General features: G+C 27.8%; 1 protein-coding gene across 1 annotated transcript in view; it reads right to left on the bottom strand.

The window, feature by feature from the left end:
- The window catches only part of LOC107444278 (uro-adherence factor A-like), a 706,709-nt gene that overhangs the window by 522,667 nt on the left and 160,526 nt on the right, over positions 1-23,516 (bottom strand). Inside the window, exon 2 of the mRNA XM_071182438.1 lies at positions 17,458-17,490. The gene's annotated coding sequence lies outside the window, so the exon portion shown is untranslated. The remainder of the gene's footprint in view (positions 1-17,457; positions 17,491-23,516) is intronic.

The raw sequence follows: 23,516 nt of genomic DNA, 5'->3' as shown, positions 1-23,516 counted from the left end.
GCCAATTTTCACTAAAATATTACTTCCTGCTCCTTTTTATATAAAATAAAACGAAGAAGTCTGTCTAAAATCGTTCTAGTTTTGTTTCTACCTAAAATAGAATAGAAGTTATGACAATTTAAGAAATGATTCATTTTGGTTATTTTACTGATAACTGTACCCTTTTTGTTCTTTTTCCCATAACTTTACATTCTTTTCCCATTAGTTTACCGTTATTTTCTTTTATTTTAAGTGAAATATCTCAAAATATTTTCGTTCAATTTACTTAAAATTTTTCATGGATATTTTCTATACATATATCTAGCGAATAGACTACAGACTGGTTGATTAAGCTAATATTTTATACTTTATAGCGAAAATAAAAAGAGCTAATTCCAATTTTTGGTCGTTATTGACAAATAACTTTCGACATTAGAGCTAAAATATCTAGATATTTATAATTTAATGCTTATTTTGTTCCCTTAGTTGAGTTTCTATGAGTATTTAAAATCAAGAATAATGAAATAAAGAACACGTTTAAACGAAGCTATGTGGTTTGAAGATGCTGATTCTTAACCTTTTTCGATCAGTTTTCTCCCTATATTTTCATAAAAAAAAGGTTTTTCATAATTTGTTTCATATTTATATCATGCTTTTGTGCTGTATAATACACGCATAAGCCCATCCAAATAAAAGATTTCAAATTTTTAAATTTTGATTCCGAAGGTATTCGGGAATCTTAAATTGAAATAGAGCAAAAGAAATAAGAAGGTAATACAGGATTCTCTGCATCTTAGTCTTAGTCGTGTGGGTTGGTCGGGGTCCCTGAGGCCATAATGGCCCTTTACCCCTTCATCATGAAGTAGAAAACGTTGAGGTGAAACCTTGTGGTGAAAAGCATAAAGCTAAAGTTGAAGTGGGGAGAAAAATGGCACATTGCCATGGTGCGGAAAAGCTGTGGTGACTTGAAAAAGAGTTGAGAGTAATCAACAAAAATGAAGTCTACTGTGCTTTGCTTGAGGAAAACATCTCGCTGTTTTTAAGATTACTTATCTCGAATTCATAATTAGCATCTCCAGTCTCCGCTAGTAACTAAACTGGGCGAGGACCCGAAGGACAATAGATGTTAGTAAAGCCAGACTCCTACTAGCGAAACATGCTTCGACCAATCGGTTTCGAACGCAAATGACCGCCATTAACATGTCGGACAGGCCTAAATGCTACTAACGAAAGGTCAATGCAATCATCACGTTCACGTACGTCTAGGCTAAACAAGTTACTACTGCCGCTTACACGGTGTGTTCACGTTAACTGGATTTGAAAACTATTTCATCTTGATGTTCTGTCTTTCAAACATTGATCAGTGATCGCCGTCGCAGAAGAACTGCAGTCATCAGGTCTGAATCAGACGCTCACGAAGAGAGGAAGAGATCATCGCTAAGGCATGGAGGTGGTGACGACTGGCTGGCCGGAACACATCGATGGTCATCCCGCTGCATGGCGACCGAGCCCCCGGCTCGGAGAACTCGCAAGGCACGTCTGTCTCCTAAGGCATCTTCATCTGGAATCGGATTCTCTGCATGTATTTTTGTTGGTGCTTTTCTTCGACTGTTTAACGAAGCAAAAGTTCTATTCGTACCTCATTTTAAAAAAAAATATATAAAATAAAAAATTCATTCTAGGATAGGACAGCGAGATCGGAATGCATTTGTCTGTATTTGTCTTGTCCCCTATTATAAAACCATATTCAACGCTTTCATTATTCCTCTATTTCTACGCAACCATTTTAACGTTGGGGCTGCCCTAATGCGTAATAATTTAGCTACTGATTTAGTTTAGCCTAGTTCAGCTCTTTGTATGTTTACAAATACATAGGTGTGCACTGAAATAATATAAATGTTTTAAGTTTTACGGTTTTAATTGTTGGTAGAGTTTAGCTTAATGTTTACATAGAAATGAAAACTACTAACCGACGCAAAAGCATAGTAAAAAATTTTAATAATTCAGAAAGAGGTTATCAAACTGAATATTTTTGCGTCATCTTAAAATATTCTAGTATTGTGAAAATTACTGACTCTTTGGTTAAAATTAACAAATTTTACCATATTTACTATTGGACATCATGGTAATAAACCATATTTTATTCTTAATTTCACCAAAAAGCATCAATAATGCATTGAGCCACGATAGTTCAGTGGTTAAGGCACTGAACTGTCATTGTTGAGAGCTAAGGTTCAGTTCCAAGTTGTATCTTGAAGTGCCCCCAGCTTCAGATCGATGGGTACCAGCATGTCTGGGAAATAAAGGCAGCTCGTGCGCGTCGCTAACCACATTGCCCCAATCATTCCGTTGATCACGAAATTGTGGAGTCCTAATCTCCCTGACTCCCTTGGCCCACAAAGGGCTGTTGCAGAAAAGCTTTACTTTAAAGTGCTTCTGTAAAAATTACTGTTCTTTTGGGGGTTCTCTTAGATTCAAAAATTCGGCAAATTTTACCATATTCTGGTAGTGATTCTGGATTCGATGAAACATTTATTCTCAGTAAATGTTGAATTTTTTTTAAGAATATAATTAATAATTTTTAAGACACATTTTTAAAGTATTTTCTGATGAAATTTTATTTTAAAATGTCTTCATATTTACCTAGGGTAGTTTTTTTAAACTAGATTTCCAATACCAATTACGTACCGAAATGCATCAAATGATTTAATCAATGCAAAAGTTTAGTTAGAGTATGTTTTGTGTAATATGATTGAGAAAATGTGTTAACTAGTTTAAAATAAATTTATGTTACAATGATGAGTTTCTTAATTCCTAACTTATTTGATATTTATGAAGAAATATAGAAAAGAGAAATATAGTAATTAAAGAAATTAAATAGAGACTGGGAGTAGTTTAAAATAATTCAAATTTGTAAACAAGTTCTTAAAAAAGTATTTTCAAATTTGGTTTGATAGAAAACTTTAATTTGGAAATGTGACAATTTTGCTAAAATTAAGCTGTAAATTCTACAGTAAAGTTTGATTTTCTACTTTTAGTCAATAATGATACCCTAGCATAGGTCAAATTCTAGTCCTACAAATTACTTGAATCCAAATGAAATCTTAGCTTAAATAATTATGTTTACTCAAATTCAATGCAGTATTAATCGGAGGAAATTCCATTTTCGAAAACGTATTTATTAAAGAATTAATTCAAATAAATTTTCAGAGTTTTGTATGATTTGATTAACTAATTAAATCATATTTATTGAAATGAAGCAATAGGGAACACAATTTAAAGAAAGGTAAAATAATAAAGAATAAATAAAAACCTCCTTTAAACGTTAAAAAAAAAAAGATAAATACTCGTTTCTAACTTTCAAATCCCCGCTGGCAATTGCTTCAAAATTATCTCAATACAATTATGCATTAAATGAGAAAGACGAATAATATATTGTGCACTTACAAAAGGATTTATTGAATTATTCCCTATTTTTTTTCTAAACGGAACTAAAACATTTCATTTGAAATGTTAATTTAAATCCCAATATGTTTTTCTCCTAAAATATTGTGTTTCATTGCGATATTAAATATGTATGTGTACGATAACTTCTATTTTCTTTGTTTAGTTTTGAGTGCAAATAATTACAGTTATGAATTTAAAGAAACAGACATTTGTAAAGAATATAATGTATGATATTATTCGTTTATTTTATATATATTTATTTTGTTTGAAATTTAGATTATTCATTTTTATCATTCATTCAATTTTTTTTAATAATTATTTTGTTATGATATACTTTGCAGCTGTGATTATTATGCAGTTAAACGATGCAGATTAATACATAAAAATCAAAAATCATTGAATAAAATATCCGAAAAGTTTTTAATGTATTAACACAGATTTTATTCCCCAGATTTAACACAGTTTTTTTCCATAGATATATTTCAATTGAATGTTTTTGTTCTTTTTTTAATTGTAACTTCATTCATAAATTTGCTCGTATTTTATTTATTTATTTTTAAAATTTTTCTTATATAATCGTTGTATATGTTTTCGCTACGGATATATTTCGGCAATAGTGCATCAAGTCAACTCTTAATATATCTTTAGATTATTAAATAGTTATCTTGTATTTATATTTTTGACTAAACTCTCTCATTCTCTTAGAAGATTTAAAAAAACAATATAAATTCCATAAACCTATTTATCTTTAAATAGTAATAAAAATTATTATTATCATGTAAACAATATTGGAACAGTCATATTTGTTTAATTCTTAATTTTGAAAATGACAATAATAACAGAATAATATTAAGAAATGAAGATTTATAAAAAATGCTGGTAAATTCTACCTTTATTCTAAATTCTAAAGATAACTAAATAGTTTAATTTTTTATAAAATTAATTATTTTGGTTAATTGCATGCTGATTATGGCTAGTGATAACTGGATATTCTTTGCAAATTTAAGGTCTATATTATCATATAATTTCATGATTTAATATCGATGAAGTAATCGAGAAGACGACGCTTTTTTTAATGGTATATAGAGATACATTAAAGTATTAATTTACCTATTCTATTCTAACAATAATTTGCTAAAAAGATGACAGACTCAATTTTAAAACACCAAAAAGAATAAATATTAACGCTTTCCTGTAATTATTGATATTCAGTCTCGTTGGAAGAATGTTAGAAATATTACTCAAATATAATTGTTTCCATCCTACCTCGACGAAAGTTTGATATTAAACTTACAATTATAAAGAATGTTATGTAAAAAAATATTAAGCGTCATTATGCTTTTTTTCATATTAAAATGTTGATACGAATTATATTCTTATTACCCAAATTGTAGTGAGAAATAATGGTAAGTTTTTTTTTTTCATCCTTCATTCATGTTCAGTGCTTACTAAATGTTAACATATTGCCAAATACCCCACAAAGATTTCTTACATTCACAGTGTAGTTATTTGAATATTTAATCTTATAAGATATCGTTAAAAGTTGATATTAAGCACTGATGGTGAATGAAGAAAGAAAAATATTTCTGTTAAATAAAATTACTTCTCTCTTAGTATTGTAAAAGTTGGTGTTCAACAGCATGCATTATTGATGAATATTGCAAAACAAAAATATGTGTTTTTTTAAATTTCATAATATCATTATTTTTACCATAAAATGTCGAGATGCAGTATGTCTTTATTACTCAGATGTAAATGAGAAATAACAGTAGGAATTTTTTTTTACCCATTATTCATGAACAGTACTTGCTGAAAGCTAACATTTTCTGGCAAAATATTTAATAAAGAATACGGTCATATATCAAAATAGTACATGACCTTAAAGGGAGACTGGGCGTTTAAAACTTAAATGTGCAGTTTTTATTCGATCATTTTCATGCTCTAACAGAATATTGGTAGCATTAATGTCTGTGTACAATGTTTAAGAAAAAATAGTAAAGTTATAGCTAAAAATATGGTTCCTTAAGAAAGTTCATTTTCAGCTGAATTTATTTCTTTAATTTGATTTTAACCCCACTACGTTGTTTATAAATATTTAATTACATATAAGTGTTTATGGTAACCATATAAAAAATATATAAACAGTACATTTTTTATTTTCTCCCCGAAAATTCCTTCGAAAATAAATTTTAAAGTATCAAGTTAATCAAGCGCATTTAGATTCGCATTAATTTTTTTAATAACAATAAATCAAAAACTGATGTGCAAGGAACATTTCAAAGTGGCAAGAACATTGAAAAATTCCATTACGAGAAAAAGCAACTTTGCCAACGAGAACTACATATTAATGTATGGGCCTTTACAATTTCTTATAATTCGGTAAGAAAAACTCCGATTTAAACAGGGTTTCTTATATATTACTTGTTTAAGTGTGAATGTTTTTAATATCTAAAAAAAAACAAATAATGTTTTTTTTAAAGATAATTCGCAGTCTGAACGTCCAGTGTCCCTTAATTATTCAAATGTCAACATTCATCAAATTTTGGGCTGCTACAATGGCATATATATTGGAGTGAATCATACAATTGGATACTTGTAAGTCATGTCTCACAAAGTATCAGCCAATTAAGGTTCAACACAAGGGGGTGATGTCGCTTGCATGTATCTGGTTAAACCTGATCCAGTAAATGATTCAGAGTGATAATAAATCCAAGACATAAAGTTATAAGGTTAGTTGCAAGTACCCAATTGTGCTTATTATCAAACTCAATACAAATCAATCATTAAATAATACCAAGTTATATATAACTTTTCGCTTTTATCTAGCACTAAAATCTAAATAATTTTTTATTGTTTTGCTAATCGTTTTGGGGGTCGAATCTCTAAATTTTATTAGACCTCATAAATGGTCTCATAATACATCGTTGGTGGATGATGAATTTTGGACAAATTATTACTATTAAATCTCAGAAGATCATTACTATCATTATCAAATGTCGATATGCAGCTTACTAGATTTTGAGGGAAAAATAAGAAAATAATTTCGTTTCTATCATTATTATGTTCAGTGTATCATGATGAATATTAATCTTTATATTTAACATATATTTTGAAAACTTGATAGAGCAATTTTGTGAAGGCTAGCTTTTATCACATTTCTACAATATATTCAATATATTTCATACTGCACTGCTTCAATGGCATATATATATATATATATATATACACATTAAGCGCGATTATCCATGATTATTTACTTGAATTTGAATTTTAAATTAAGCAGCGTGAATCATTGAANATCAAAACATTATTCAATAAAATTATTTTATTTATAATTTTTTCGATTAATGCTTCGAATTTATTTAAATTTTATTAATTGTTTTGATTATTTAATGATTTATGTGGTCATTAATGTTAATGATTTCGCTACTGTGATGATGATTCAGAACCTGATAAATGCTATCATCTACAACAAATAAAAAACGCAAATAAGTCCTTTATGCCGTGTGATAAGGGTTGCGTACCATGGGATTGATAATTTTGTGTAGTTTAAGATATGTTTACTTAAGATCTATTTTAACTATTTAACATATCGATTTACTCAAGTAAACTATGTTTTTCTTTACTTAGACAGGGACAGCTCTAATCAAATGACTTAATATGCTATTCATTAATGACTAGTTACTTGCTTGAAACTGACCCCAGTTCTGAGGCAAGTAAACAGACTTGGGGACAGATTGATTGTGAGTTAGAGCCCTCTTGCTATCGAGCTAATCAGTGTTTATTTTTCTTCGATGTTGTACTAATGCGGGTTAGGTTCAGGAGTTATAGTCACACATTCAGTATGGATAGAATGTTCAACAATCGTGGTAATAAATAGAAATGAAACAGCTTTGTTGTATCAGCAGCCTTGGAATAAGATGAGCTATCTAATTTATAGACTAAGATAATGAAGAAATGAAGACAAACACTTTTCACGTGTTAATCTAATATTAATGGTATATATATTTAAACATCTAAGACAAAAAAGGAAGATTTATTAAAAAAAAAGTTTAACATTATTATTAAATCATGATTAATCGAAAGTTTCGAATGTGTATGAAAAAAAATCATTATTTTGTTTCCCTTTATTATTTTAAAATAATAATCTTTTAAAAATTATTAATAAAACTAAAAGACGTGTTCTCATCGCTCACGATCCCTTGTGGCTGCTTTTCATTTATCATTGAAGATCAAGGGAAGGGAACTGTATATGTCCATTTTTTACAAATTGTTACCTCCTGAGAGTTATTACGAAGTGAAGATTAGCCACGCTCACAGTTCCCGTTCGTGTGCTAATTCATTTTTTTTCAGGATCAATTTTAATGGATATAAGCCGTTTTCACCCTTGATCTTTTTGAAAGTCTTGTCTTTCTCAAAAGTCGATAAAAAAGGTCATTATAATTAGAAAAAATAAATAAACATTATAATTATATAGAAACACATTTTATAAATACGCTAATCTTTAACAAAATAAACGGATTGTTAGTTTTGAAAAACTTTCAACTGTGCAAAAAATGATTCAACTTAAGAATACAGAATCTGTGACACAATAAGCAATAATAGATGAGAAAGTGATTTTAATTGATAACAATATATAATAAGAACCTTATATCAGATATCAGTTCATTTTGGAAACAGCTTTTATATCTTTTCAGTCAGATTTTGAAAATTTTTTTAAAGAATAATTTGTAAAAGTGTTTGGAAAAATATGGCGAGTCTTATCTTTGTCGCTGCTCAAATATCCAACTGTAGCTTCATGTTCACTTGCTTTATTCGAAACCTCTATCACAAGTTTGACACACCTTTCCACAACTTGGGGTTGGCAGGGAAATTTTGATATTATTCTAATGCACATAGTGACAGAATTGATTATCTCCTTCACCGAAGTCTAGTAGCATTGAGGAAAGATATACCACACAAGAATTATAATTAATGATTTCAAAGTAAGGCGAAGCTTGAAAAGTTATTTTCGGCAACACAGAATTCGGTCTTAACTCCAGAAATTCCTGTCAAACAGCAATATCTCTTGCACATTTCAAATGCAATTGCCTCCGGGCATTGTTCAGAAAATTTCATCTAGTATACCTTTTTCCCATTTCAGATGGCTTACTGTTGTCAACCGAGTTGTATATAAGATGCATTTTAAAAGCAAGACAAACCGTCCCAAAAAAGTGTTAAAAGTATCGCACTGCCGGAACTAAACTTTCCAGAAAAACCAAATTTGTAGCCGAGAGAAATAACGAAAAAATGGTGAAATACACTGGTGAACAAAATTAAGAGATGGAAGACATTTTCCCAGATATCTCAAAACATACTGAATATAAATAAATGAAATTTCGTATGGATATAGCCTATTCCATGATAATAAAGTATGCAAAACAAAAATGAAAGTGCCATTCACTGGCAAGACCTATTGCCAATAAATCTAATGTAGTCTGAACTTAAGGATAAAAGATAACAATAAAAGAGAGGCTTGTACAGTATGTGTTGCCTCTAGTATGGTGTATGGTCACCCCTGACAGACAGACAGCATGCACAACGAGTATGCATGCTGTTAATAAGGGAGTTAAGGAGGACTTGTGGAAAACCCTCTCATTCTTCCACCAGAGTAATTTTTAACTCCAGAATGGTTCTGGGGGGGAGGTTGGCGCATCGCAATAGCTGTGCCAAGAGCATACCAAGCATGTTCAATAGGACTCAGGTCAGGGGATTTGGCTGGCTTATCCATTCGTTGAATATCCTCGCTTTCCAGGTACTCATCAACCATGAGAGCCCTATGTGGTCGTGCATTATCGTCCATAAAAATGAACTCAGGGCCAACAGCGCCCCTGAAAAGACGCACATAGGGCTCTAGAACCTCCCGCCTGTACCTTTGGGCATTCACGGAACCATTGTCAAACACTTGGAGCAGTGTGCGGGTATCTTGCATGTGCGAATGAATTTACGAAAATGCTTTCCATCTCTTAATTTTGTCCACCCATGTACTTTTTTCTAAAATCTTGCAGAAGCGTAAAATAATGCTTTGAGCTATTGTTCAGAATTAATTTATTTAGTAATTAGGTTATTCAAACTGTCAAACAAGCATAAAAATCAAAAGTATCTTTTAGCATAAATCATTGCTCAGAATTAATGTATTTAGTATTTCGGTTGTTACTATTAAACAAGCATAAAAATCTAAATCATTTTTTTGCAAAAATTATTGTTCAGTATTAATTTATTTAGCATTTAGTTTATTCGAACTATCAAACAAGCATAAGAACCTAAGGCACTTTTAGTAAAATTTAAAAATTTAAAAAAAGCATGCTTTTTTTTTACTTTTTTTATTTTAAATGCTAAACCGAATTTAAAAACAAACAAAAAATGTGCATTTCTTATTCTTATTACAATAGGCAACTTTTTCGCACTAAAGTAACCGAAGCAAATATAAAAAATAAAAAAATTTGCTTTCCTTTATGATTATGAGCATTACTTAAGTTACTATGCAGTACATTAGTAATTATCTAATGGTAACTAATACAAACTTTAAAAGTAATTCTTCATCATATCATTTTAAATTGCTGTTTAATTAAGAATTAATTTCTATTTTATTTCATGCACATTGCCCATTAAATAAGTAACTTGTAACATTACGCTTCAAACGTTAATAAAAAAATTGCTAAAGTAACGAAGTACACGTGAAAGTACGTACTTTTTACTTATACTGGCGGTACATCATGTTTAAAAGCTGATGCGAGAAGTTTTAAAAAGAGATGTTTAAAAAGTTCACGCATAAGCGTTTGCAAGTCATCCGAGCAATTACAAAGAATTTACCAATGAAAGCCCCATTTATTTTTTTAAATAAAATTGGATAAAAAAGAATTAAAATAATAATAACAATACTATTTTAGCAATATAATCGGAAAACATTGCATTCGTTAAAAAGAAACAACCTTTTTAACCTCAATAATTTAAAAATTTTTTATAAATAAAAAATTAAACAGTATGAAAAATGTCAAACATTTGAAGCTAAATTTAACGATATTTTATAATTTGAATAATACGAAAAATTAAATAAGTTAATGTAATTACTTTTTTCAAACGCTATTAAAAAAGGAGAATACAAAGATTAAAAATGGCATTTCTAGTGCATAGTTTATCACCCAGTCTAGTGATTTTAAATAAAAAAAACAATTAACGTTTTGAATTAGATATTTACCTCTTCTTTTTTTAATATCGCATTAACTTTTAACCTTTTTTCACACGAATTACTCTTTAAATAAATAACTTGCGACATTAAGCATGAAAACAATTCTATATGAAAAAAGAATTAAACAGCTTTTTTTATGCCCAAATTAAAATTTTTATGCATCAGCTTTCGCAAGCCATCCGTTCAGTAAGAACTCATTTACTAATGAAAGTCACATTCAACTTTATAAAAATGGTAGTTTAGTAAAAAAAAAAAGAAAAAAAAGTCTATTAGCTATCCACAAACCATTGCATTTAATGCAAAATCAAACATTCTAATTCGAGGGGGGGAAAAAGAAACTATTTTTTGATCTTGAAGGAAATATTCCTTTCTCTGCATCAACCCAAAATCTCTTTGCTGACTGTCTGCTTGGCTGATTTTGAATGAGCTTAATCTTGTGATCTTTTTGCGCTGTCTCTTTTGGCGAACTTTTCCTTTTACAATTGCTTCCAAATCAATAAGTACCAGCTGTGCTTTCTTAAAAAAGCTTGTTGCTCACTTCGAAGCTTACAAAAGGTACTTTTTTTTTCTCTCCAATACACTATTTGTAAAACTAATTTGTTGAAACTAAACAACCTTGTTCTTGACTTTTATCTGAGTTTGTTTTATTTTAAAGAAGAACCTTTTCAACTTGTGGTTTTATTTTGAGGAAGAAACACTCGATTGGTTTTTAATTGAATGAAGAGTTGAGGTTTGGATATTTTTTGGGGTATTAAATGATGCAGTGAAACAAAACACACGAATCATTGTTTATTTGTTCTCTGTAAGCTTTTTTTATGTTTTAAAGGAAGACAAACGTCTTTACAAAGAAGTTTTTTGCAGATTTTTCTTTTATCAAATTACTACAGGTGCGTTTCTGAATCTTTGTGCCAGTCGTCATTATATGCAGTTAAATTTTTGCTTATTTACTTGTTTTTTTTTTTAAAGTTTTTAAGCACTGCATGCAAATATCATGAATTATTTTATGGAAAAAGAAAAACAAAAAAAACGAATACATTTATTTTTTAACTTCAGGATTGTAAAACATTTTCCTAAAATCGAACTAATCAATTACCATAAAGTGTAATCATATTTATTTGTTTTTTAAATGCTTTTAAACGCTACATGCAAATGCTATAAAATAGTCAATGGAAAACTGCTACAAAGTAAAATCTACCAATAAATATATATATATATATATATATATATATGTATGGTTCCTTAAATACATCAAAAAGATCGTAATAATTTTAATAAAATTANAAACATATTTTATTATTAAAAATATATTAAAATATATGGAATTATTAATAGAAAAATGCTAAAAAAGTTCTTGTAATTTTTCTAGATTGCAGTAAATAAAAATCTTTACTTTATCTTACTATTTCAAAACACAAATGATCATAAATTGTAAAAAAGTTTTAAATATTTCATTCCATATTTTACTTGTTTTTTTAAAATTTTCATGTAATAATTATCATTGTAAATAAATAAGATTAATAAAAACAAACAAAAAAAAAGTTTTATTGAGCTTTTTTTAAGCATGTTCGAGTTTTAAGATGTTTTATAATGAAAACATTAAAGAATTGAAAAATCAAAGAAACTGCAAAATTGCAACACTTTTTGGTTATTTATAAGGTTTTGGTTATTTGGTTATTCATATCATTATATTTCCAAGAAGAAAGTTTTAACAGATTAAAAAAATAAATTAATGACAATCGTAAAAATATTAAAACTGAAGCAGAAAGTCATTCTACACAAAAAAATACGCTTAACGGATCGAAATTACATTATCATTCTCACTTTCAGAATATATTAGACGATTTTCCCCAGGCATAAAAATATAGAGCATGCCTGCGATTTTCTGAGGCGAAACCAAATGCCCTTCTGGCAATAATCCACATCCTCAAAACTGTGTTTTTAACGAGTGGGACTAATTGCAACAGGAATACCTAAAAGTCTTATTCACTATACAGACTCACAGCTATAGACCTAAATTGAAAAATTTTAACTAGACACCAAACACCTTTTTTAAGTTGATTTTCTTCGTTCTATTCCATAACTCCTTTTTTGTACCTTCCGAGTTCGATGGTTGTTGTACTCGAGTGGCCATGTATATTATAACTATTGAATAGTTGTTTCGTTCGAATTATAGCAAGCTATATCCATAGAAAACTGCTTTTAAATGAGTTCATTAGTTCTGGCTAGTATGTATTTAAATATCGGGGTCTACTTATGCATTTCCATCTATAATAAACTAAAAGCAATTTTCCAATATCACGAAATACACCTACACTGGGTACCATCACATGCGGATATTTATGGCAAACGAGATAGCATACAAACTCGAGAAAGAAGGTTGCTGTCAACATACTTCTTATGCCACCAAACATTCATGGACTTTCACTCTATCAAAAAATTTGTTTTTTAAAAAGACTGGTTACTGCCCCCTCCCAACAACTGGTACATCGTGATTGAACAAGGATTCTCTCTTTCCTTTTCGGGAGACAGATCTATCGCGTCTCACTGACAATTACTTGAAATGTCTAAAATTCTCTGGTAGAGTGAAAACCCTTCCACATTGTTGTAAATGTCAGATTCATCAGGCACCTCCCAATCATATCTTGGACTACCTTGGACTCAGCAGAGAAGAAATATACTCGTCTTCTCTGTCTGTCATAGACATGCTTGAAGTTAACGGTTTATTCGACATGGACGGACTCTGACTCAGCCAGACGAAGTAGGAGATGAGAAAACTAGTTCTGACCTGTAAAACATTCCGGATAAAATTACAATATAAAGTACTGGCTAGTTGGTTGCATCATCCGTAAAGTCTATTTCAACGTAAAATCCATTTTTTTCTGAAAATCATTATACCGTAGTTTTTACACTAATATTTATTTAATTAAAAAGATTCAGTGATTTTATGGTATTTATCACTGTAAAAATTACAGTACATTACATCACATGTTTTGGTAAAAATAGATTTTGCGGTAAGAAGTTCCTGAACCTTGAGTACTGGAATTTTACCGGAATTTGTTACAGTGTGGAATTAGTACTGAATTATGAAAAATTCTTTATCAGTTAAAGTTCATCAGCGTTTCTAGAGACAGTTTATAGACTTTTAAATTTCGAAAATGTCAGTAAAAATATGTAAAATGATTCGAGAATTAATGTTACAGTTTTGAAAACTTGATATAATTATTTAATGAATATTTTTCTCTCTGAATGAATATTTACACGTAGTGAATATTTTTAAAATAGATCATTAAATTTAAATGTTATATTCATATTCCAACACAACGAAATTTCAATTATGTTGCTTGGGTAAAATATCTATATAATGTTCCCTCACGAATAATTAAAAACATAATGCTATGAAATACATCTCACATATTGCATTGAATAACCTATTTTCAACTGCCTTAAGGAGTTTCAATCCCTCTAAAATGGTAATGTAACATCTCCAATATTTCGCAATCATGTACGGCGCCAACATCCCCGATGATGGGTTCCTCACTTACTAGCCCCCTTCATTAATTGCAAACTAGCTTTGGGGTTATTTAAGTTTAGATGAGTAACCTTATAGCTCATAAGGCAAGTTATCAACCTGATCATCAGATTATCCCCTCAAATATTGATCGCAATTTGTAGTCTGTAATTAGATATTTCAGTTTAGCGCTCGGAAAATTGCAATATAAGGAACTTTGCTTTTGTTCAAGAAATACAGATTGATTTATTTCGGAAATCTTATTATGCAGAATAAATGAGTTTAATACTCGTATGGATTAGATGCGTAATGCATAATATAAAATGTTTTGGTGAACTCTATCAAACGTGTAATTTAATTCGAAATGCAGTTTAATAAAGAGTTTTCTTCTATCGAGATCTTGTCCAAGACGAATACTAGTAATACGAAGATTAAGCAGTTTATATTTATTTTTACAAATTTTTAGATTGTGTGTATATATATATGTATATATATGTATATATATATATACATTGAGAAAACTAAACTGTAGATTATGACTCCGAATATGAATTATTTTATGCATTTCAGTATTAAACTTTCGTTATTTAATAAAATAAGACGCATTAGTACCTTCGGTAGATACTAAATTATTCTGCAGAAATAGTTTTTAAAATGTTGGAAAACCCGTAAATTAAAATTAACCTGCAATTGATTTGCCGCTAACGAAAAATTCTTGCCAAAGGCGATGAAGGGATAGAAGCATACAGGGATCTAAATTAATTATTATTGTTAGAAAATTGATTGAAATATGTATTAAAATATGAAAACATTATGAAAAAGCAGTTTGACTTAAAAAAATTAAAAATTGATTTTATTAATCAAATAATTAGGTTTTTTTTCAGCTTATCAATCTTGTAAAAAATATCTACTAAATTATTTGGCGAATTTTCAAAAATTGCAAAATTTTCTTCTCTCAAAACATCTGAAGAATTTCTTTTTTAAAAGAAAATCTTCAGAAAGTGGAAGAAAATTTAAGATCATTTAAAAGAATTGCCTCTAAATTGGGTAAATTTAATTTAATGGTATCAGAGAAAGTAAAAATAAAAATGTTTAAAACAAGTACTTTAAATAACAGCAGAAAAAAGTGAAAGCTTTGTGAAGAAAAATAATTCAGCTTAAAACCTTTTACAGAAAATTTATACAACTGAAACGTGCTTAAAAGACTTTTAATTAGTATTTAAATCGATTTATTAACACTTGTTGAAAATATTTTGTTTTGATTGCCTTTAAAAAACCTTAAGTATTATTTAAGAAACCTTTAAAATGAGGAGATTTGTGCAGGATTTTTTACTTGGGTGAATATAATGACTTGTAATATGCTTCAGATTTTCAACAAGGATGCTAAGTTAAAAAATGATAAATTGAATATAATTACACAAAAATGAATTCTTCAGTATTTTGAAGCATTAAAAAGTAAATTTTTTATTTACAATAAATTTTTATTAGTGAGAAAACCTTTATTTATCATAAAAATAAAATTTAAATTTAAGTCAGTTTCCGGTAAATTTTTATTTGGATAAAGTATTTATTTTACGACCACATGAGTAACAGGACTCATGAGTAACTGGATTATTCATTCGTTATCTTTACACTTGATTTAAAGTGCCTTCAATAGAAAAAGATTCTTTCTAATCTATCGAAGTAATTGTAAATAGAAAAACAAATCAAACAGAAAAGTTTTCCACCAGAAAAACTCAAACAAATGTATTTGAAGCTGAGAAAATTCGCTTTAGTTCCATCACATTAAACTCAGGCCGTCGAAAATTCTGGAACTTTAATTGAAAGTTCTAGTGACGTGAACTGAAAGATACAGTTTAAGATCGATCTTTGCGAAGGTTGAGAGATCCGAGGAAAAGAAATCAAAAAAAATCCGAAAAGAAAATAGTAAGTAGAAAAACTGTTGTATTTGATTCAGAAGAAAATGTACGTGCAACCGAGGTTGAATTAGAAAATTTCCAATTGTCAAACATAACTTATTGAATCTCAATTTCATTTTGAGATTTTTATCGGATATTTTTCAGCGTTAGATAAGATTTTAGTTTTATCTTTAAGTGAAGAAGAGCATTTTTTTCATTTTCTTATTGAGTTGCACAGAACTCCATCATGATTATAAAAATTCTTTCCGATTTTCCTCACTAGAAAGCTTTTTTTATCCAATACCTGTGCAGGGCTCATTGATATACAAAAAACGCTTTATGCTAACTAAAGCTATGGATTGGAATTCAAATTTTATGACATTATTTTTTTCTAATTGCAGATTCGAAAAAAAAAACATAATGGGTTTACTAATAAGTTTACAGTGTAGAAGTTAATAACTCAGAATTAACGAAATGTTTTACGTTAGAAATTACTGTCTTGATTTTTTGAGTTGCAAATTTCATCATAAACATTAGGTTTAACACGTCAAATCCATAAACATAATTTATTAGACATTACAACATCAAATATAAAAAGGAATTTGAATGAAAGAATACTCAGTCAATGTTTAAAACTAAACCTCGGAAACCTGCTTGATTTGTGAGTGCTCTGAACTCTATATCATCAAATCGATGATAAGAAGCAATGGGTTTAAAGTCAGAAAAAATGAATAGAAACTCTCACTCGAACTCCCACCCAAAGTACCGATACTTTATACCGTAATTTGAACCGGGATTTTTTTACAGTGCACTACCATTTTTCAGACAAATGTGAGTTTTTAATTTTCAAAATGCGTAAAGAAATGTCGCTGCCACAGTTTAGAAAGAAAATTGTTATAATAGTTTAGTTAAAGAGATTAATTTTAAATTTAAGTAACTCTTTTTTTTCCAATTTTTGAATTTTCCCAAATTTGTCTAAAACTACTTGTACTACTAAGTAATTTTTCAAACTTTTAAAAATAATTTGAATTACAAATATGTTAAACAATGTTTCCAGATTATAACTAGCTTTTCCATACCTAAGTATGGTAAAAGCAACTAAATACCTAATACCTAAATAGCCAACTAAATACCTAAATAGTATGGAAATGGCTAAATTTGTAAAATTGTTATTTATGTTTGGATTCCACAGTATGCGCCATTTTGCAATTTCACATAAATTGATTTTCGAAGCACTAAAATTGCATTCTAATGTATGGAATTCTTATTAGTTAAATGTTTTAATGTGCTTTATTTTTGTTTTCTCCTTCTTTCATTAACTCATTGAACAATTTACTTAATGACAAAAAACGAAATATTAAATTCTTGCAAAATAAAAATGATTGGCATTTGCTTACTTTTATAAGCATGGAATCAACGCACACACATACCTAGAATAAGAAGCACAGATTAGTATATATATTCATACAAATTATAAATCAGCATACACAAAATTCAATTAAAACAAAACGTGTCATTCCTTAATCAAATAATATTATGAAACTTAACTAAATGAAATCCTCTTATTTTAGACAGAAAAGGTATAGATAAACAAGAGTATCCAAAACATTAAAAAAAATTTCACTTAAAAAAATTCTTCGACTCTTTAAAAAGAAGAGAAATTATTAGTGTCTTGCATTTAGCATTTAATATATCACTTTTAAAAGTAATATATTAGAGCATGTTTTAGTTTTTTTAAATTAGTATTGTTACGGTTTGATCGGTATTGTAAATTATTGATATTTAAAATCCTTACATCTTTTCCCAAAACTGATAGCTTGCTGTTTTTTTGTAGATAATGCTTTTAAACCAAGTATTAAAATACAATATTTTCTAATCATCTAGTAATATTTTCATCAAAATTTTTTTTAATTGGAGAAAGTATGCACAAATGAAAATGTGTGAATTTTAAATGTAATAAAAATTTCATTATTGTCAGACTTATGCCAAACAGTTGTTTTCATAACTTTTTAAATAGAAATTTTCTATGAAACTCTGAAATTATTGCGCATAAATTGCCTGCATAAAAAGAATAAAGTTATTAAATTGGATCTAACATCTCAGCAAACTAATGAAAATGTTTAGTTTTTTAAGTATTATTTTTAAATTACAATCTGAGCAATTTAGACATAAAAACAGAATTAGAATCTTCGAATTTAATAAAATAATATAAGCAGAAATTATGCAGACACATGCGTGCAGGGAAGAAAATAAAATATAAATCAAATACTTGAATCAATCACATGTTCTAANATTCTTTAATCAAATAATATTATGAAACTTAACTAAATTAAATCATTTTAATTTTAACAGAAAAGGTATAGATAAGCAAGAGTATCAAAAACATTGAAAAAAATTTCACTTAAAAAATTCTTCGACTCTTTAAAAAGAAGAGAAATTATTAGTGTCTTGCATTTAGCATTTAATATATCACTTCTAAAAGTAATATATTAGAGCATGTTTTAGTTTTTTTAGATTAGTATTGTTACGGCTTGATAGTTATTGTAATTTATTGATATTTAAAATTCTTACATCTTTTCCCAAAACTGATAGCTTGCTGTTTTTTTTTGTAGATAATGTTTTTAAACTAAGTAATAGAATACAATATTTTCCAATCACCTAGTAATAATTTCTTCAATAAATTTTTTTTTAATTGGAGTTAGTATGCACCAATAAAAATGTGTGAATTTTAAATGTAATAAAAATTTCATTATTGTCAGACTTACGCCAAACATTTGTTTTCATAACTTTTTAAATATAAATTTTCTATGAAACCCTGAAATTGTTACGCACAAATTGCCTGCATAAAAAGAGTAAAGTAATTAAATTGGATCTAACATCTCAGCAAACTAATGATAATGTTTTGTTTCTTAAGTATTATTTTTAAATTACAATCTGAGCAATTTAGACACAAAAACAGAATTAGAATCTTCGAATTTAATAAAATAATACAAGCAGAAATTATGCAGACACATGCGTGCAGGGAAGAAAATAAAATATAAATCAAATACTTGAATCAATCACATTTTCTAAATAATTTTGCATTATTAATGGCTGTGCGAAATGCAAGGGAAAATATACTTAAAAAGAATATTCATATGATAAAAAATAATCAAATGTAGTCTTGAAACTCCTTTCTGTAAAATTACTTTTTTTCTTTCTTTGATAAGATGCTTTTCAAAGCGAAAGAAAAAAGAACAAAAACCTCATCAGCAAGAAAAAAGCTTCATATTCGAAGAGCATTAAAGCTAACAACAGTTCTTTTATTATTTCGTGAAAAGGGACCATTTTCTTTCAACGATATTTTTTTTCTTTTAGATTTTGTTTAGTTGCGCAGAATTCTTTTTCGGTTGAGTCTATTTAAGTTATTTATTTAATTAAAGCAAGCTAATAAACAAATATGAAGTTTTAAAGTTTTGTATAATTAGATTATATTTTGCTATCTCAATTATAAAATCTTTATTCTCTTGTTTAAAGATTTTAAATTCAATTAAAAAGATAATTGTAGAAGTTTTTTCAAATTTAGATTTCGTTTGATATCTTAAATTAAATCTTGAAATATAATCTTATTTAGATCCTATTTAGCCATTTTGTAATTGGTATTAACGTGTTAGTGACTTTTAGATCAGTATATGAAAATTTAAAAAGTTTTTCTGTATGAGGAAATTTATTTTTATTTATAATAATCTAAACTAAACATCAAAACAAAAACAGATCAAAATAGATATTTTATAAATCTATGTTATAATCCCTGATCTACACATTTCTTACTCTGTTTTGCTATACATATTTCTTTCTCAAAGTTAATTTTTTCAAGATCTTCTAGAATAAATATGGAACGGAAATATGAGGAAACTGTTTTACTGAAAATAACACAGATAACACTGTTTTCAAAATAGTTTAAAAATGTCAACTTCTTAAAGGAAATTGTTTTTTAACTTTTTCTGCATATTAATGACTAATCATGAACAACATGACGTCATAACGAAGTTTTTCATGATTTCATGAAGCAAGGTGGCTGAACTTGTTTGTAACCGCCTGAATAAAGGCTTGCCCATTACCCAAACATAATGAATGACAGACCTTAAGATAACCTGTAAGAGTAATAATGTTACTGATTTCAAAAATTGTAATATAATTGTAATAAAATAATTTAATTTTGAACAAATGAAATTGAATGAATTTTCATTTAAGAGTATCATAAATTAGATAATAGGTAAAATAAGAGTGTACTAATAGATAAAATAAAAATGTAACATTAATTAGATAAAATCATTTACTTTATAAAAGATTTTTTTAAAATTATATTTGCGTGAAAATGATTCAGCTGTCGAATCTCATATAAAATCGGTAAAGATTATTGAAATTCCTATAGATTGATTGATATTATAACACAATTTAAGGCTGAAGGATTTTTTTTTACTAAAGTCTTCCACAGCATGAAAGAAAAACCAATGTATAATCGATATTTCATCGATTACCAATCGCAAGCACCTCTGAAAGTTTTATCGTATCTGTGCTCTCTGCAGGGCAATGTTTTTTTTTTACTATTCTTCTTCTCTGTTTTCTTTTTTTCTCTTCTCTTCCATATTGCTTCAAGGAAAGAAAAAGCCTGATAGGATTTCTTATAAGTATCTTTAATTCCCAGCTCCCTACAAACAAGTAATTGAAGATGGTAGCCTTTAAGAGAGTAGGGAGCCTATAAGAGTTGAGGAGTCTTTCGTAAAGTGATTGTGAAAGGAAGGCAAACACCTAAGGATAATGCTTTTATTTGAAGGTGGATTACTATAAATTAAGTTTTAGTTCAAAAAGACTAATAATTTTATAAGATGTTGGTCGAGATAGTATGAAAGATAACTATTTCATAACTTTAGTTGGTATGACAATGACTTATTGGCTTTGAAGGTAATTTCCTTATGTTTAAAATATTTTCATATTTTATTTTGCTTCCTCTTATTTGAAAAGGACGCATTTTTAGTAATTTCCATAAATTATTAAAAATATCCCATCTGGCATATTTGAACCATCGTCTTCTTGATCATTCCTTTCACTGATGTTTTGTTTGCATGGTTATTTTCAAAAATAATCAAGTAAGCTGATTAAAGTAAAATTTAAATTTCCCACTAGAGAGTTGCTTTCTAAAATAAAGAAAATGTGATGATTTCTTTTTTGTTTATCTATTTGAAAATATATTATTATTTAGTTATTTACTTTTTTTTAATGAAAGCAAAGAAAAATTAATGCGCTATTTCATTTTTCATGATTTACATCAGCTAAACCCTCTCTATTCTGCTTCGCCTAATATATATTTGTCAATGCATTAAGCGCTTATGAATTGTATTCAGTATCTATGTATTCTATGCAATGTCAACACTTATCTCAAGCTGCTTTGCCACACATTGTATACAACAAAAAATTTTCTTACATGGTGATTAATAAATACACATTTTAAAATGAATTCACTTCAGAATTGTTGCTGACATTTTTTTTTTACTTTCGCTTATTTTAAGGAGTTATTGATATATGACAAAAAGACGGAGCAAAAAAAAAGTGTTTTCCTTATTACAGACGTAAACAAATAATATCTTTTTAAAACATACTGAAAAAATAAGTTTATTTGGATTTAGAAATATTTGCATATTTCTTGTAAATACAATTTTAAGCGACAGGACCCTAGCAATCTAATTTAGAAAAAAAACAAGTTCTGTTTTTTATAAAATTCATTCATTTTTTTAATGTGATTCTGTTATTTTTTCTAAATTATTTCAGTTTTTATTCATCCTATATAAATTTTCTAAATTTTCAAAAGTAAATTTTCCCAACAGTTCCTAAGAATACTTGTTTTCTCAAAAAAAAATTTACTTTCAAAATAATAAATGAATTATATTTAGTTAGAATAAACATCAAATTATCAAAAAGAAGTTTGTGTATTATAAATAAAATATAAGGTGTAAGAAGATTTAAGGAATTCATTCAATTTGTATATGTATTTAATTTTTTTCTGTCATTTTCTATAATGCTAATAGCAGACTTCTTTGTTGATTAAGAAAAAAAGTCAAAAAGCAATCATCATTTGAAAACAGACTGAAACGAAAGTCTTAGAAAATACATTTAAAATACATTAAAAAGCAATAAAGTTCAAGAATCGGAATTTCATGAGATAAGGTTCCCTTGTTATTATTGTCACTACCATAATATTCAGTTGAAAAAATTTATTCAATGGAATAATTTAGATTTGATTAAAAATTTCAGTTTACTAAATATAAGCTATTTTAACTAAATGTAATTGATTAAATAAATATTTAATACTAATTATAAGTAATCGAGTATAATAATTAGCTTTTCTTTTCTTCAAATCCTACCTATCGTATTTCTAACATCAAATTTTTGACGAAATTCATTATACAGCTTTGGAAAGTATCTACAATTTTGAACAAACTTGTTCCAAACTTTTCTGTTAACCACGAAAAAGAGATTTTTTCAAAATCAGTCAAATTATATTCCACACATTTGACAATTACACTTGGTGGATTACATGATATCCATACATATACATAATGCAGTACTTCAAGAAATTTTGGATAATGTTAGATCAGAAATGAAAAAAAATGGCAGAAAAAAATTTTGATTTGTTACAACATGTTTTCCAAAACATGATTGCATGACACTGTGGTTCAATTAGCCCAATGAAACAATGTTCGAGTTTAAATCTTATTAAGCCTGCAGTGAACTTGCACAATGTTATGTTACAAAATGCATATTTTAAGCATCAATATTGAGCAATTTGCATGTACAATGACAACACTTAATTCATACATAAATGAGTTGTATTTTTTGTTGCCTATCAAACATAAGTAAATAAACAGAAAAACTGAAGAATTTAGACATTTTTAATAAGAATTTTTTTATAAAGCTAAAAAAAATTAATTTGATTTTAATTTCTTCACAATAAAAAGCAATTATTGTAGAGAGATATCTAAAAGAGGATATGAAATGAAACTGTTAGTATGGAAATGTTACATAAGATTTTTTAATTATAATCTATTTAAACATTACCGATTTAAAAAAATACTAAAACATTTTACATTTGAGAAGATTTTAATTAGTTTTTGAACTCATCTAAAAAGTTCCAGTGGCTAATTTTTAAATTGATTCCATGAAGTTATTTTGTTGTCAAATTCAACTTTACATTTTAAAACAAAATAACCTTCCATTGTACTCTTAATCGATACGTAGATGCTGTTATGGCCTTTTATAATATTGTCTTAATTTTTAAATGATAATATTTACTATATTTTATTTGATTACTATGAATATTTACTATGAATATCTTTCTCATTTTTCGCAAATAAATATTTCTAATTTTTGTGTCTGTTAAGCAGGCTTTGAAAACGAATTTAGATTTTATGTATATATA

The sequence above is a fragment of the Parasteatoda tepidariorum genome, chromosome 6 (assembly GCF_043381705.1).
Source record: "Parasteatoda tepidariorum isolate YZ-2023 chromosome 6, CAS_Ptep_4.0, whole genome shotgun sequence".
Lineage (NCBI taxonomy): Eukaryota > Metazoa > Arthropoda > Arachnida > Araneae > Theridiidae > Parasteatoda > Parasteatoda tepidariorum.
This window is presented reverse-complemented; position numbering and strand designations above follow the sequence as displayed.